Source organism: Arachis hypogaea, chromosome 1 (assembly GCF_003086295.3).
Source record: "Arachis hypogaea cultivar Tifrunner chromosome 1, arahy.Tifrunner.gnm2.J5K5, whole genome shotgun sequence".
NCBI classification, from domain to species: Eukaryota; Viridiplantae; Streptophyta; class Magnoliopsida; order Fabales; family Fabaceae; genus Arachis; species Arachis hypogaea.
In genome coordinates, this window is record NC_092036.1 from 36,965,373 (window position 1) to 36,976,779 (window position 11,407).

The window sequence follows — 11,407 nt, forward strand, 5'->3', positions numbered from 1 at the left end:
ATTTTCATGCTCATTACCCCAAATTCCCATTTAAGATTCTGCACTTTAATTTCTGCTATTTACTTTTTCGTCATTTAATTTTCTGTAATTCTCAAACCACACTCTGTTTAGCTCAACTAGCATACTCTTCCAACTAAAGTTGCTTGACCAATCAATCCCTGCGGGATTTGACCTCACTCTAATGTGAGTTTTTACTTGACTACAAATTCAGTATACTTGCCAAAGTGAAATTTATTGAGAGACAAGTTTTCACGCATCAAGTTTATGGCGCCGTTGCCGGGGATTGATTTTGTATCAACAATGATTAAGTTGGAAGCTCACTAGATTGAGCATTTTTCTTTTTATTTGTTTATTTTATTCAGTCATTTACCTTCAGTTTATTTAGTTTCTTCCTCACCCCCTATTCCCTCGTTATCTTCTTTTTCTTTGAATTTACTTACAATTCTGCTCACTAACCCACTAACTGTTTGATAATTTGCATCACTCACACTAACAAACACTCTAACAAGAATAACCTCTTTATTTTATCTCTTGCTGCTTGTTTTGTTAGTTGTATGACAGGGAGAAGAGAGGGAACCTTAACTTCCTTCGATTCAGAACTTGAGAGAACCCTCTGGAGATTAAGGAGGGAAGCAAGAGGGAAAGGAGTTATTGGTGCTGAGAAAGAGGAAGAGTACTTTAAACCCAATATGGAAAAGAACTTGGAAAATAATCATGAAGAAGAAGCTCACAACCATGCTAGAGAAGGCCCTGCAGCTAGGCAAAAAAGGAGAGTTCTAGGCTCCTACATCAATCCAAATCCAGGAAACTGTGGAAGTAGCATCCAAAAACCTACCATACATGCCAACAACTTTGAACTAAAACCCCAGCTCATCACCCTTGTTTAAAACAACTGCTCATTTGGAGGAAGTGCTCAAGAAGACCCCAATCAACATCTAACTACCTTCCTGAGAATTTGTGACACTGTGAAGTCTAATGGAGTCCACCCGAATGTCTATAGGCTGCTGTTGTTCCCTTTTTCACTCAGGGACAAGGCATCCAAGTGGCTCGAATCCTTTCCAAAGGAGAGTTTGACAAATTGGGAAGATGTGGTGAACAAATTTTTTGCAAGATTCTACCCTCCTCAAAAAATTAACAGGCTGAGAGCTGAGGTGCAGACTTTCAGGCAACATGATGGTGAGACTCTCTATGAGGCATGGGAGAGGTTTAAGGACTTAACAAGAAGATGCCCACCAGATATGTTCAATGAATGGGTTCAACTTCACATTTTCTATGAAGGTCTTTCCTATGAGTCAAAGAAGGTTGTGGATCATTCATCAGGGGGCTCTCTAAACAAGAAGAAAATCATTGAAGAAGCCATAGATGTCATTGAAACAATAGCTGAGAATGACTACTTCTATGCCTCTGAAAGAAGTAACACTCGAGGAGTAATGGAGCTGAACCACATGGATGCATTGCTAGCTCAAAATAAGATAATCACCAAGCAGCTAGCAGATCTCATCAAGAAGGTGGAGGAAAACTAAGTTGCAGCAATCATCACTTCATCACCAACTCAAGAAGGAGTGAATATAGGAGAAGAAAGTGACTGGGAACAAGCCAACTATGTTGGAAACTCACCTAGACAAATCCATGACCCATACTCCAAAACCTACAATTTTGGATGGAGAAATCACCCCAACTTTGGTTGGGGAAATCAACAAGACCAAGGTCAAGACCAGAGAAGCCACAACCTCAACTCAAACAACAATGCAACTCACCAACATACCTCACAGAGATCCTATCAACACCCACCTAACCCCAATTCATCATCACTAACAGAGGATAGACTTTCAAAGTTTGAGACTCTACTTGAAGATTTATGCAGAGAAGTCTAAGACAACAAGGTGTTTAAGGAAGAAGTGCGAGCCAATATCAAAAACCAAGGAGAAAACATCAAGAGACTGGAGTCCCAAGTGGGGTATCTATCTCAACAAATTCCCAAACCCACTGAGGGATTTCCTAGTGACACGGAGAAAAATCCAAAAGGAGAAACAAAGAAAGTAAGGTGGGAAGAATGGAAGATGATCACCACAAGTGATGAGAGAAGTATGAATGAAATAGAACACCTCCAAGACAATCAAAAGAGAAATCAAGAAGAAAGGAGCCATGCACCTCAACCCACACTCAAGGAAGAGCTGAAGAAGAAGGAGACACTTAACCCATATGCACCCTTTCCCCAAAGGCTTAAAGGTGGTGTAGCAGGGAGGATGTATTCAAGATTCCTCGACATGTTTGCATCTCTTGATGTAAATATACCATTCATTAAAGCCCTCTAGCAAATGCCTTCCTACATAAAGTATATTAAGGAGCTGTTAGCCAGAAAGAGTTCATTGAAAGGTGGACAAACAATAAAGATGAATAGGGATTGTAGTGCTCTCATTCAACCAGGGCCACCCACAAAGAGGAAGGATCTAGGGAGTTTTCATATTTCCTGTGCCATAGGAGAAACAATGATTGATAAAGGACTCTGTGACCTGGGAGCAAGCATCAACTTAATGCCTCTATCCCTCATGAAAAATCTTCAAATTAATGAGCTAACACCCACAGATGTAATCATTAAGTTGGCTGACAAAACTAAAAAACAAGCAATAGGAGTGGTTGAGAATGTGCTAGTGAAGGTTGGGAACTACTTCCTCCCCACAGACTTTGTTGTCCTGGAAATGGATGAGAACCCTATTTACCCTATCATTCTGGGAAGGCCATTCTTAGCCACAGCCAGAGCACTCATAGATGTGGAACAAGGAGAGCTAGTGATGAGAATACATGATGATCAGCTCACTTTCAATGTTTTCAACCTCTCATAAGAAGCAAACCATGATAACAAAGAGCTGATGGGGGAGCCAAACAAGGAAGCACAAGCACCACACATAAGGACTCCTATGGTTAACAACCAATGTGATCAAAAGGAGCAACAACCAAGTGCAATATAAAAGGAACCAGACCAACCAGAATCACATGAATTAGACAACAGAACCATTCTCAAAAAGGAAACTGTTCCGAGGGTTACCTGAAACTGGAGGTCAATCTCGGATGAAATCTTCTGTACTGGTTGGTGTAAACGTGTCCGGCTGGTGGAAGACGGCCGGAGCTGTCGTGTCTGAATTGTTGGACTGACTGCACTGCTGATCCCTTGTCACCGAAGGGTGGGGGTACCTGCAAGGGACTCCGATGCATAAGTCAGCAAGGGTATTAAACAGGTATTGAGTAGAATCATAGTATGAGTTATACCTGGGTGCTCCAGTGTATTTATAATGGCGTAGAGTGACCTTCTTTAGATAAGATAAGTTAGTTATCTTTTTCTTATCTTATCTTATCTTTTGGGTAGGGTCAGCTTATCTTCAAGGGAACCGCCCTTTTCTCCGTAGGCTTGGGCTGCCTTTGGATTTGGGGCGTGCTCCTTTATTTGGGCCCTTCTTTGGGCTTTCCTGTGACTTGGCCGAGCTCTTTAAGGAGAGGTCGGATTGTCCTGACCTGAACAGGTCGGTCGCTTTGTCTTGCCAAACATCCCAGGTCAGACAACTCGACCCAAGGTATGAACAGTGCCCCTGCTTGAGCTCGGTCTTTTTGTTGAGGTCGGGTCCTGGACTTCGGTCCTTCTTTGGTGAAGTCGAACTCAAGCATTTTGTCGATTCCTTTGTAGCAGCTTTTGAATATAGAACGTTTCCTCTGCAAGTGCGCGCTTTTATATCAGCGCTTTTTTTGGGAACGTGCGAGGGTTTAACTGTTAGCATTAATTACCCGTTTCTTTTTTGTTTTTAATTTTGAAAACTTAGAAACGGTTTCTCTTCTTTTTCTTTCCTTGTAACCTCTTCGCAACTTCTTTCTCTGCTCTCTTCGCTCTCTGTCTTTCGCTTGTGCTTCTGCTTCCTTGCGTTGCGGCGTCGCTTGGCAATTTTCGGGGCAACTTTCATTCTTGCACCTCCGTTTTTCTTTTCTCGAAGCTTCTTTCGTCTTCAGGTTAGTCCCACTTCGTGCTTTTTCTTTGTTTTGGCTTTGTGATGAGGTTTTGATTTTGATCCTCCCTTTTTGAGAAAGTTTGGATCTTTCTGTTTCCATTGTGCCCTAGATTTGTTGAAATGTGCTTTCTGGGAGTTTCTCCATCTTTTGCATGATCCTTTTTGCTTTTGCTTGATGCTTTTTAGGGCTTTGCATGTTCTTTGTTGTTTCTGTTCTGATGCTGCTGTTCACGTCTGTTCCTCATTTTATCTAAAGGTTGCTTTTGTCTGCTCTTGAAAAATGTTGCATCTTTGATGGTCTCTACTTGGCGTGTTTGATGTTTGGGGATGGTTTTTGCTGGTTTAGACTGTAAGGTAATGTTTTTGATGACTTTTTTACTTTGATGAAAATGCTTGCTGTTTGAAGCCTTCTTTTCTTTTTTTGAGAGGTGCTGGAATGCGAGAAGGAGATTTTTCCTAGAAACCTTGCTTTATTATTGCCTCCAGAGGATGCCCCAGGACTTTGGTTTGAGTCTTGGGGTTTTCCTTTTCTGTGTGTTCGCCTGTGTCGTGTTGAGTTGTTTTCTCCCTTGTCCGAGATGTTTTTAGTAACCCCATCTTCTTTTCTTACTTGTAGGATTAGTTGGCCTCATGTCTTCTCGCAATAACATTGTAGAGATGTCTTCCAGAGTTCCCGAGGGGATGTCCGATTGGCTGGACTCCCTTGTTTTGTTGTGTGTCTCTGTTGTGGATGCTGAATTTTGCACAGAGCTGAGGAGGCGCCATAGGATTTGTGGTAACAGTGCCCGTGAGGAGGATTACGAGCTTGTTGCTCCTGATTCTGATGAGAGAGTTTGTTTTCCGACTTCCATTGAGAGGGAGTGTTCCTTCTTCTATGCCTATGAATACTTCTTCAGTCAGTTGAACGTTACGTTTCCTTTTACTACTTTTGAGACCGACCTATTGTGGTCGTGTAATATTGCCCCATCCCAGCTTCACCCAAATTCCTGGGGTTTCATTAAAATTTTTCAGCTTCTCTGCCAAGAATTAGATGTAACACCCTCTCAGACTCTTTTCCTTTATTTGTTTGTTTCCACCAAGCCTGGCGGTTCTTCAAAAAAAAAAAAGCTTCCTGGGTTTCTTTCAGGTCCGCCCAGGGCCATAAAATTTTTACTATTATGATGAGTCCTTTAAGAACTTCAAGAATTACTTCTTTAAGGTTCGTGCTATCGAGGTGGCACGCCCCTTTTTTCTTGATGAAAATGATGAGCCTTCTTTCCCTCTAGAGTGGCAGAGGGATGTGAGAGTGTCTCGCTATACCTGGGAGATGCTTGATGACGTTGAGTGTGCCTTTGTTGTTGTTCTTAAGGATCTATGGGGGGCACCACCCCATCTTGATACAAAAAGGTTTTTGAATGACCCGTCATTGGTTCGGGCCATTTTGGGTACTTGTCTGACTTGTTTTTACACTTGTTTCTTAATTTTTTCTTCCTCTTATTGTGACTGTAACTCTTTGTTGTGGCTGATTTTGTATTTGCAGAGATGTCAAAGAACAATGACTCCATGAAGGCCTTTAAAAGGGCAAAGAAGGCAACTGTTGCTATGAACATCTCGACTAAAGTGGCCGGAGAGGGATCTTCTCAGGTTCCAGTGAAGCCTCCTGTGCCGAGTTCTCCTGGACCGAGGAAAGCAATTCCTACTCCTCGGTTTCGTCAGGTCGATCCTCCACAGACTTCTGCCGTTGCTTCTGGTGCTCCTCCTTAAAAAAAGCAAAAAACATCCAAGCCCTTTAACGTGGATGCCCCGGATTTTGATGCTATCGAGTTTGTTGACCAGCAAATTGCCCCCTATGGTAGGCTTTCTATGGATGACGTGTCTCTTCTTCAGCATCTGGATTTTATCACCAAAAGTAGTGTGAAAATGGCTCATATGGGTGCGGCTATTTTCCGAACAGTTCAGGGGATCCCGATTCATGCCACAAAATCCTTTATGGAGGAGGCCAAATTAGAATTTGATCGGATCAAGGGTCTGAAGGATGAGTTGGAGGTGAAGTTGGCAAAGGTAGAAAAGGAGCTGGAGGGTGAGAAGGCCAGCTCTATTGCCTTGGCTGCTTCTTTGAAGTTGGCTAAGGACATGGCACTGAAGCACAAGGATAGCTATGTCTCAGCTTATAGGGAATTAATGCATCTCCGGGATGATTTGGAAACTGCTCGGGTTAATTATGTCGAGCTTCAGGGTCACCTTGTGGGCAGCGTAACTGCCGCCTCCGAGAACCTGATGGAGTAGTTCCGGAATGTTGCTCCTGATGCCGACTTGACTCTCGTCAGCCTGGACAATGTTGTGAGGGATGGTAAGATTGTCCCTCATGACCAGGATGATGATGGTGCTGACCCTCTCCTAGTGCCTTCTCTTAAAGTGTCGACCTCCTCGGTTCCTCCCGTTACGTCTGATCCGGATTGCCAGATTCTGAACCGGGATGATGGAGCTGTAGATGCTGTGCCTATTCAGACTTTCCCTCCTTCTCCCCGTACTGATGCTGCCGGGAAGGCTCTAGATCTTGGTTGACCTCCTTTTTTAAGTATTTGTGTAAATAGCCCAGTTTGTGGGCTTTGAACTCTTTTTTGTAAATGATGCTTTGTTGACTGTTGATACTCCAGTTGCTATTTTTAGCAACTTTATTTTGAAAAACAAAATAGTTTCTCTGGCTCTTGGGGTTGGCTTCAAGCGGCCTGTTGAGTCTTTGTTTTATGATAACTGCGATATGCTTGCTCGCAGCTTTCTTTATCATTTACCTGGAATTTTCAGAGTTGTTTTTTATCCATCCTCTTTTGATTGCTTTTGTGGCGAGGTCAAGGTCTATCGGGTCGAATTATCTCCCCTCTGTTGCTTGATCTTCTCAATTGATCTTTTCGAGCAACCCCTTGGGATTACTTTTTATAACTTTTTGTAGCTTTATCCCGACTTCTTCATGTCGGTCCCCGTTTCGTTACTAGGTGATCCTTTTTTCTTAGATCTTGTTCAGGTCTCTTTTTGAGATTTTACCTTTTGTAACTTTATCTTTTTCGGGCCGACTTCGTCATACCGGACTCTGTCGAGTTTTTTGATAATCATCTTTTTTGGACCTTGTTCAGGTCTCTTTCAGGGATTATCTTGTTTTGTAGGAGACCGACTTCGTTAGGTCGATTTCTTCTAAGTTGCTTTTGTAATCCTCTTTCTTGGACCTTTGTTAGGTCTCTTTCAGGGATTACTTTTACAACTTGTCTTGTAGGGGATCGACTTCGTTAGGTTGATCTCTTCTAAGTTGTTTTTGCAATCCTCTTTCTTAGACCTTTGTTAGGTCTCTTTCAGGGATTACTTTTACAACTTGTCTTGTAGGAGACCGACTTCGTTAGGTCGATATCTTCTAAGTTATTTTTATAATCCTCTTTCTTGGACCTTTGTTAGGTCTCTTTCAGGGATTACTTTTACAACTTGTCTTGTAGGAGACCGACTTCGTTAGGTCGATCTCTTCTAAGTTATAGCAATTCCTCTTTAATAGGGTTGGCCATACCTCTTTCCAGGGATTTGCTGATAACTTGGGTTAACTTGGTCCGACTTTTTAATGTCGGCCAGCCTTTTTAAGTTATTATATAGCAATCCATAAGACCTCGTCAGGTTCTTTTTTGGGATCACTTTCGATAACTTCTTGCATTATTCTGTGTTCATCTTTGCCGATTTGTAGATGGTGGTTTCTGTCCTGGTTTAATCGACCTTTAGGTGAATAGCGTTTTCACCTATGTCGGTCGATCATTCCTATCGAGATCGTATAGTGAATCTGTTCTTCACTTTCTGTTCGATCCATTGCTTTATAATCGGACGATGAATGCTTCAGATTAATGCGTCTTGGGAATTTGTAGAATATCTGAAATGTATTTTATTCAAAGAAAGTGCAAATATATACATGCGAGAGTTTTCCGTACCCTTAAGTCGGATTAAATCTCAATCTTGACGCCTCATTAAAAAACCTTTTCAGGAAAAAGAGTGCATCTTGTGATGAGATCTTTTACCTGTCCTAGCTATAGTACCTTCTTAGGTTACAGGCGTACCATGATCTGGGGAGTTCTCGTCCCTCGAGTTTGGACAGTCTGTAGTAGCCTTTCCCAAGTACTTCTGTGACTCGGTAGGGTCCTTTCCAGTTGGCTGCCAGCTTTCTTTCTCCGGGTCGAGTTGTTCCAATATCATTTCGGATTAAGATGAGATCATTCTCAGCAAAACCTCTTGGCACTACCTTTTGATTATACCTAGAAGCCATTTGCCGCTTTAGTGCTTTTTCTCTGATCCGAGCTCTTTCTTGGATTTCCGGAAGTAGGTCGAGCTCTTCTCTTTAAAGTTGAGAGTTGGTTTGTTCATTGTAGTGGACTACTCGGGGAGACCCTTCCTCGACTTCTATTGGAATCATTGCCTCCACTCCGTATGCTAATCGAAATGGTGATTCATTCGTAGTAGAATGTGGAGTTGTTCGATACGCCCATAGGACTTGTGGAAGTTCCTCGGCCCAAGCTCCCTTTGCTTCTTGCAGTCTCCGTTTTAGCCCGGTCAATATGACTTTGTTGGCCGCTTCGGCTTGTCCATTGGCTTGGGGATGTTCGACGGAGGTGAACTGGTGTTTTATATTCAAGTCGGCTACTGGTTTTCTGAAGCCTGCATCTGTGAATTGGGTGCCATTATCTGTGGTAATGGAGTATGGAACCCCGAACCTTGTAATGATGTTCCTATATAGGAATTTTCGACTTCTTTGAGCAGTGGCATTGGCTAGGGGTTCTGCCTCGGTCCATTCTGTGAAATAGTCTACCCCTACTATGAGGAACTTGACTTGTCCCGATCCCTGGGGAAAGGGTCCGAGAAGATCGAGTCCCCACTTTGCAAATGGCCAGGGTGAGGTCACGCTGATGAGCTTTTCCGGCGGGGCGATGTGAAAGTTGGCATGCTTCTGACATGGTGGACATGTCTTTACAAATTCGGTAGCTTCCTTTCATAGAATTGGCCAATAGAATCCCGCCCGGAGTACCTTTTTGGTGAGAGCTTGCACTCCGAGATGATTGCCACAAATGCCGTTGTGTACTTCCTCCAAGACTTCCTTTGTATTGGAGGTCCGTACGCATTTTAACAATGGTGCTGAGATCCCTCTTTTGTATAGGGTGTTGTTTATGATAGTGTAGTATTGTGCCTCCCTTTTTAACCTCTTTGCCTCCTTTTCATCTGTAGGGAGCGCTTCTATTTTGAGGTAGTTAATTATGGGGGTCATCCATCCTTGATCCCGACCTGTTATGGCTATGACTTTTTCTTCTTCCGATATTGACGGGTTCTGTAGTATTTCTTGGATGAGGCTTCTATTGTTGCCCCCTGGTTTGGTGCTGGCTAGTTTTGAGAGTGCGTCAGCTCGGGCATTTTGCTCGCGGGGTATGTGGCAGATCCTATATTCCCCGAGTTATCCGAGCTATTCCTTGGTTTTATCCAAATACTTTTCCATTGTAGGATCTTTGGCTTGGTAGTTCCCAATTATTTGTGAGGTAACGACTTGTGAATCGCTGTAGATGTTGAGTTTCTGAGCTCCAACTTCTCTAGCCAGCTTCAAACCAGCTAATAACGCTTCATATTCTACCTGGTTGTTTGAGGCCGGGAATCCGAATTTGAGGGACAGCTCAAGTTGGGTTCCTTGGTTGCTTTCGATTATCACACCTGCACCACTTCCGGTTTTATTCGAGGAGCCGTCCACGTATATATTCCACTCTATGTGGATCTCCGGGGTGTCTGTGAATTCTGCAATGAAGTCGGCTAGGTATTGTGATTTAATGGCTATTCGCACCTCGTATTGGAGGTCAAACTCGGACAACTCAATTGTCCATTGTAGGATTCTTCCTGCTAGATCTGTTTTCTGTAATATCCCCTTTATGGGCTGGTTGGTCCGAACTTTAATGGTGTGCGCTTGGAAGTACGGGCGAAGTCGTCGGAATGTGAGTATGAGAGCGTAGGCAAACTTCTCTATTTTCTGGTAGTTCAGCTCTGACCCCTGCAATGCTTTACTAATGAAGTAGACGGGTTGTTGCCCACCTTCGTCTTCTCTAATTAGTGCTGAGGCTATTGCTCGACTTCCTACTGCGAGGTACAATATGAGTGGTTCCCCTTCTCGTGGTCAAGATAGTATAGGTGGCCGTCCCAAGAATTCTTTGAAGTCTTGGAAGGCTTGTTCACATTCCGTTGTCCACTCAAAGTTCTTTCCCTTCCTTAAAGTAGCGTAGAAAGGGAGGGACCTTATTGCTGACCCTGTTAGGAATCTGGATAAGGCTGCCAGTCTCCCATTGAGTTGTTGTACCTCTTTGACGTAGGTTGGGCTATTCATGTTGAGTATGGCCTGGTATTTATCTGGATTTGCCTCGATTCCTCTTTGTGTGAGCATAAAGCCCAAGAACTTACCGGCTTCTACTGCGAAGGTGCATTTAGCCGAGTTAAGTCGCATGCCATGCTTCCGTATGGTGTCGAATACTTGAACCAAGTCGGACAGTAATGTTTCTTCACTTTGTGTCTTTATCAGCATGTCATCCACGTAGACCTCCATGATTTTTCTGATGTGATCTGAGAAGACCTTATTCATTAGCCTCTGATAAGTAGCTCTCGCGTTCTTAAGGCCGAAAGGCATTACGATGTAACAATAGTTTGCTTTGGGTGTTAGAAACGAGGTTTTTTCTTGATACGGTGGATACATTGGGATCTGGTTGTACCCGAGTATGCGTCCATAAATGAGAGATACTTATATCCCGATGAGGCATCTACTAGAGCGTCGATGCTTGGTAGTGGATAAGGGTCTTTTGGGCAGGCTTTGTTGAGGTCGGTGTAGTCAGTGCACATTCGCCACTTCCCATTTGACTTTCTCACCAAGACGACGTTTGCTAGCCATAGTGGGTACTTCTCTTATGAACCCTGCCTCTAGTAGTGCTTGCACCTATTCTGCTACAGCCTGAGACCATTCTGGCCCAAGTTTTCTTCGTCTTTGTTGTACCGGCCGAGATCCTGGATAGACTGCCAACTTGTTGCTTATCAGTTCGGGATCTATGCCTGGCATGTCGGCAGCTTTCCATGCAAAGAGATCAATACACTATAAGAAAAACACCCATTCAGGTACACTTGAAAAGTGTAGCCAAAAGTGAAAAAAATGATGCCTTAGGCTATGGCTATGATTTTTGGGCTACGGCTACGCTTTTTGGGGTGATTACTATTCGGCCGTTGCCTATTCTCAAAGGCTACGCTTTTCTGCACCAAGGGCTACGCTTTTGGCGTTTGGGAATATGGTACGCTTTTCAAGTGATGCTATCAAGGACCAAAGGCTACGCTTTTCAGCTTCTATTTTCGCTAGAATAGGCTACGCTTTTCAACGCTACTGCATCACATGTAAAGCG

General features: G+C 43.3%; 1 non-coding gene across 1 annotated transcript; it reads right to left on the minus strand.

The window, feature by feature from the left end:
• Nucleotides 1-1,136: 1,136 nt before the first annotated feature.
• Nucleotides 1,137-1,243, minus strand: LOC112712179 (small nucleolar RNA R71). The gene has a single exon (XR_003157710.1). It is a non-coding gene; the product is annotated as a small nucleolar RNA R71 (small nucleolar RNA).
• Nucleotides 1,244-11,407: the final 10,164 nt, after the last annotated feature.